This window comes from Pinus tabuliformis, chromosome 1_1 (assembly GCF_031772625.1).
Source record: "Pinus tabuliformis cultivar Carrire ecotype Pingquan chromosome 1_1, CPIR1, whole genome shotgun sequence".
Lineage (NCBI taxonomy): Eukaryota > Viridiplantae > Streptophyta > Pinopsida > Pinales > Pinaceae > Pinus > Pinus tabuliformis.
The window spans coordinates 321,178,965-321,185,229 of record NC_142297.1 but is presented as its reverse complement, the minus strand read 5'-3'; positions in this window follow the sequence as shown (position 1 = coordinate 321,185,229).

Genomic DNA, 6,265 nt, shown 5'->3' with positions numbered 1-6,265 from the left:
TTTCCCTGTGTTGCAAGTGCGATGAATGAGTGATACTCTGCTTTTTCTCTCCCAGAGTTGGATTTTCCTCCTTGTTTTCAAGTCTATTCAGTAGCTTTGCTATACACGATTAGTATCTTCTTTCTGAAACCTTCTTCTTTCCCATATTTCAGCCTCCATCAGTTAGGAATTGTAAATGTTTTTGTGTATTTTTCAATCATTTACAGTCCTCCTTTGTCGAAAGTAGCCTATTCTAAATGTCATTTTTTATGCAAGTGTCGTAATTGTCATTTTGAATCAAAAGAAGAGTGTCGTAAAGTCTTCCTCTTCTAGATAGTTGATTGTACTTTTGTTGTTGTACTTGATTTGAGTTATTAGTTTTTGAAGTGTCGGAAATAGTTTTCAATTCGAAATCGAAAAGTGTCATCTTAGTATTCCTTTCGTTTTGAAAAGAAATTGTTGGAAATGTTGCTTTAAAAGAAAATAACTCAGATCTGTACTTAGCTTTCCTTTTTGGCATTCACACATTAATGAAGCAGAAAACAAATACATGCATTTGCATCTACATTTTGACTGCATGCGAAATTTGATTTAGGAAAGTAAATTTAGTGTATGCTTTATGCTCTCTGCTGAAAGAAAAACCATTATCTTCTTTCCTTTGTAGCTAGGATTTTCATTGCTAAAAGAACATAAATGATTTTTTATCATTTTAGATTGCATATTTAGGAATTTTACATCTACATCACATGGTGAACCTTGAAAGACAAACTTCTAAGCAAGATCAACTCTAAAATAAATCTCAATGAACATAAAAATGCTTTGGAACCTAATGCAACACATCTAGAAGTCTGCACTAGGGACGTGTTCCGGTGTCATAAAACCTGGTAACTATCATTTTCATCGAAGGTTGGACGATTCTTCCTCTTTGATATGACAAGTGCCAGTACTCACTGTGCTCCCAGTACAGTCGAGTATATATTGGGAGACCAAAATAGGCTAATATCCTTTATCCTTAGGAAGTTGTGTCTACCACCCTATTGATGACCATGCACTGAACATAGCATTCAAGAAGATTGATTGTCGTACATAAGTCCTTGGTAATTTCTCTATCATTTATCACCAAGGTGTATTTTGTAGTTTTGCGATCGGTTTGGTAATCCTTCTGTCTAGATTTCCAGAGTAGTCACTTTCATTCCTTTTCGACTCCTTAAAAGAAAAGGTCCATCTAAGCACTTGCACTTCAGGTTCATTAAAAGTCGAAGGAAACTACAGTCACCTTTAGCTTTTTCACGACTCTTCAAAATTGAAAAATAAAGTTGCGTCAAAGTGTCTTAAAATTTATTTTAATCAGAATAACATCCATGTTCCTTCATTGATCTGAGATTGAAATAATGGTGTATATCAACCAATGAATCCCTCTTGGAGGGGAATCCTAGTCCTTTCTCCTCTTGGGGAGATATTGGTTCTCCATATATGGCTACATTGTCCCTTCCAGGAATCACAGTTGGTCTGCCAGTATGGCTTTTCGCAACCTTTGTCATTCAAAACATTGTAATTCCTCAACAATATAGTCAGCAACTAAATGATACTGAAGTTACCCCTTCACCTTCTACTTCATTTGTTTCTCCTCCCCCTTCTTCCTCTTCACTTGGTGAAACTAGTGACACTAAAAACCAAGTAGCTCAGAAGAAAAAGAAAGGGAAGGAGAAGAAGAAGAAGCCAGCTAAACAAGGGAACAACCATGCATTATCTGGCGAAAACACACACACTAAACCTTCCAAACCAAAAACTCCATACGCAATTTGCAAGGGGAGACACTACCATCGAGATTTCCCTTGCATTCCACAAATATTGAGAGAATGGTATCCCCATTTGCACCATTCGGTGTCATAAAACTCTGATAGTCAGGTTGACAGCACACCATCAACTAGTGAAAATGAAGTCAATTGACAAAAAGGAAAAGTTAGAGTTCCATGTAGGTTATGTGAAGGTGATCATAGTCTTCACCGTTGTCTTTTTCTAGATGAATCCAAAAGCATTTTGGATAACTGTCCTGCTTCACCGCAACAACTTCCACCTGGATACAGGAAACTCTTACCAAGTCCTTCGCTAGTTGAAAACCCGATTGACATAACTCAATTGTTGATCGAATCACCTATCATTGAAAGTGAACCTTCTGAGTCCATACCGGACCAAAGTCAACTGGTCAAGATGCCAGTCGACCCAATCTTGCTTCAAAAGGCCCACCTTCAAATGATACAGTTTCCAAAGAGAATGAGAACGACATTGTTCAAATTCTTTTTTTTTGATACAAAGTGTAATGAACCTGGGGGCAATCCACCCATTTCTTTACAACAGGAAGAGACCCCCCAGTTCATGAAACTTATCTGGACATTTATCCGGTACCTCCTCTGAGTAGTCTAGTCATTTTCTTTGATTGGAATAAACTAGAAAAACCCCGCCTTCCATCTAATGTACCATTTTGAATGATATTACAAGTTCACAAAATGATCGTGTCTAGCACTATAATAGATGAAGGGGTTTCAGTGAGTATCCTTTCCTAGACTTCTTGGAAGCACTTGGTTTGCATTGCTTTTGCCTAAAAAACAAAATTTGTTAGGCCTCAACAAAGGAACCAGTCGACCGTTAGGGATCCTTTCAAAGTTACAAATAACTTTGAGAAAGAAAACCCTCCATTTGAACATGATGGTAGTCCAAGGTCCACTAGATTACAATCTATTCCTTGGACGTGACTATATATATAGCATCAAAGCTATTGTTTCCACATTCTTTCGAGTGATGTGGTTTCCACATGAAGGCAGACTGGTGCAACTTGTCGACCAGATTTCATTTCCTGGTTCAAGCACAACAATGAATCAACTGTCATCCCTAAATGGTGTCTTCGCGTCAACAATGTCTCTGAAACCTTCATTCCATCCACCTAAATACATCGAGTAGTTCGGTGAGTGTGATGAAGTTTAGGGGGAATGCACCCTAGTCTGCTTCAGCAAGCAAACCCAAATGAAAAGAAAGATTTTCTTGAAAGGTCTCAATGCTTGGACTGAAGAAGCATTCCCATCTAGGTTATTTGATCAGTCCGATACACTTATCTCCTTTGTACGATTGTCATTGGAAGCTCAAACCATTCACTTTATTTGTTATGTGATTGGAATCTCACAACAATCACCTTCGTCTATTTCGATGGACAAAGCAAGGAAGAGTTTTTGTCTACTGACAAAAACAATCCTGCCTAACCACAAGGACTTCCATTTGGTAACCTAGAAACTCTCCTTTTACTAAAACACCTGGGGGCATGCAAACCTTTGTATGCAAGTGAAAAATGACCTTTAATTTTCTTTAGTTTGTAGGTTCTCAACCCTTTAACCTTGTAGCTCGGTTGTTTCTAGTCTGCATAAAAAGGTAATGAGCACATGTTATAGTATTGTTCAAGCTCATTAAAAAATAAATCTACCAAGAGACGTTGTCAAAAGACTGGTAAGCGCAATGTTCCTGCAAGGTTCAATCTCGTTAAAAAATTAACCTGCACTAAGCATAGTTTCACCTGATTCAACCTCATTAAAAACTGAAACAACCTTTGGTAGATAACCTTTGTGATCACTCTGCAATTAGCCCTTTTGAACCTTGGTTATGTTCCTACAGTCACCTCCATTCATTTTGTCAACGATACGCTTCCACTTGATTGTTTACCCTTTTGAGGAACATCTGTGACGAGTGATTCTAATTTCCACCCTCTTCACACTGCCATATTTTGAGAAGTTCCAAAATTACCTAGAACTAGTTGCTACCCAAAAATACCACTCATTCCTAAAAAATGAGTCCCTTTTAAAATCTTTTTAGACTTGTTAAATATACAAGTATTGTCTAGCTATTTGCCTTTCCAGCTCGTTAAAGTAAAGGGAATGTCATCCCTCTCATATATTTTAATCTTTTCAGAATTGAGGGATTATCAAACAAAAAGATTGAGTGCTTGTCTTTTTCGGCTCATTAAAGCTATGGAAAAGGCATCCCTTTTGTATTATTTTATACTTTTTCAGACATAAGGGATTATGCCACGAAAAAGGACTATTGGAGTCTCCTTTTTGTCCCTTTTAAAACTCTCTAAACATGAAAAGGACCGAGTTATCTTTGTCGTTAAACTCGTGAAAATGATAACAACAAAATTTTCCACCCAGACAAGAACGAGGCTCACTGATGCTAGGCTTGCTAAACATGAAGCGATAGGTTTTCCCAAAGGGAAAATTATAGACCAAGCATATTTTATCCTTCTCAAGATTCACAAAAATAAAGAGGTACTGGTCAGCAATGACTGGGGAAAAATGGGAAGAAAACTTGAAGAACTTTATTTCTAGCAGGTCGCTCTTGAACATGACACTTTCACTCCTTCACTATGATTGAGTTGGGTTTGGTTTTTGCATTCACTATCACCATTGGTCCTCTGTACCATCCATGGGGTTAGAGCTACCAGTCTATATAAGTGTTTTCGACGTGTTCAGGAGAAGTCATTCAGAGAATTCACCATCTAGCAAATGCCTCATCCACTGCAATACATCCACCATTCATTTTTCATGGCTGCCATTCTTGAACGTTGTATCATCAGATCGTTTTCACCTCCACAAAAATCATTTGCTATGTTTAGCATCATAGATGTGGGATACATCAAGGCCCTCCTACCAGAGGTCACTTCTTGTTGACATCAGCTCATTATCCAAGAATCTGACTTAGAAACAACCCTTTGAGTACTTTGAAGTTTGCATGCCTCAATGGCCAGTTCCTCACTTTGAGCGATAGGTTTACATCAATAACCTTCAACTGAAATAATTTGCGTGGTGTTCGACATCGGCTCATATATTCACACCACGTGAATTGTACTGTAGTACCTTGAGGGTCATCATCATTATCGGTGACTCCTCTCGAATCTCTTAACAGCTTACATTATTGGCTGGTAATCAGGCAATGTCTTTCCATGTTCGACTTCAGAACATCTTTTCACATGGATCGACATTTAAATCGTGCAAAGATTGAATGAGTTTTGAAGACCTCGGATCTAGTTTCATCCATCCGGACTGCGATATATTCAGGAAAATAAAGACATCAATTGTACACAAAAGCTGCACAAATAGTCATCTAAGCTAGGGAAGATGACTCTTCATGTGAAGAATCACTAGTCTGCAACAACAGATGATTGTCTGTCCTATGTACATGAAAATGAATTTATAAAGCTGAGCATGGGAATGCTCACCTCAGCTACATCATGAAAATAATATGATGATGATGTATTATATTGTATCTTATATAGGTCACCTTCCAGTATGAATACCTCGAATCCTCATGATAAATCATTTCACCCGACATCAAAAGATTTACGACCTCATGCTTTAGGGGCAGTTGTTATAGAAATATTTGCGCACTACAACCCCAAACTCATATGTCCATAAATGAATGGCTCCTTAAGTACCTAAAAGTGTTGTTTCATACACTAAAGGATCATGGTCAACTGACTACATCATTTCCCAGAAGTTCCACCTAAAAAACTACTCAGAACTGGCCAAAAATGGACCATACAGGTTGTTCCATGGGAAAGGTGTGATGCATACTGAAATGGCCTTTTGTGGGGTGCGATGACTGAGAATAGACAAATGGCAGAGACAATTTTCTAAGTGGATGATCATGGAATCTTCCAGAAACTTCTCCTGTGACACTTGCCTCTCTGAATTCGCCCAGGGATGAGTAAGAGATCAATGAAATCTCCAAGTGGAACCAAGAACTATCAGTGGAATGACACTAATCAAAAATCCAGAGCTAACTCACACCCTTGCAAGACATCTATAAATGAATCCCTCATCTAAGAGATCTAGGAGCTGGAATTTTGTATTTTGTAAGGAAGTGTTGTTGGTTTGTTGGTGAGAAGAGACATTGCTTTGTTGGGTCACTTGCTTGTTCATGAGGTGAAGAGGGCTTCTACACTGGGAGGATGATGCTAGATCAGACAGCTGGGTTGTAATCCTCTCTTACACTACTATCAGACAACTGGGTTGATTCCGCATTGTTTATGATGTTTTAGATGGAGATGCTTTGATAGTTTTCTATTACTTTGACTCTGTAGGTACTCTGTGAAGTGGGACAAGTAGGAGAGGAGTGGAAAATTCTATCAAGGAAAGGAGAAATCAAGCTAGGATCAAAGCGGAAGATCCAGGTTGGTCCTCTTTCTTCCCTCTAATCTATCACACTTAAAGGAACTCTCAAAAGGATTTCATTGTTTGTTCCT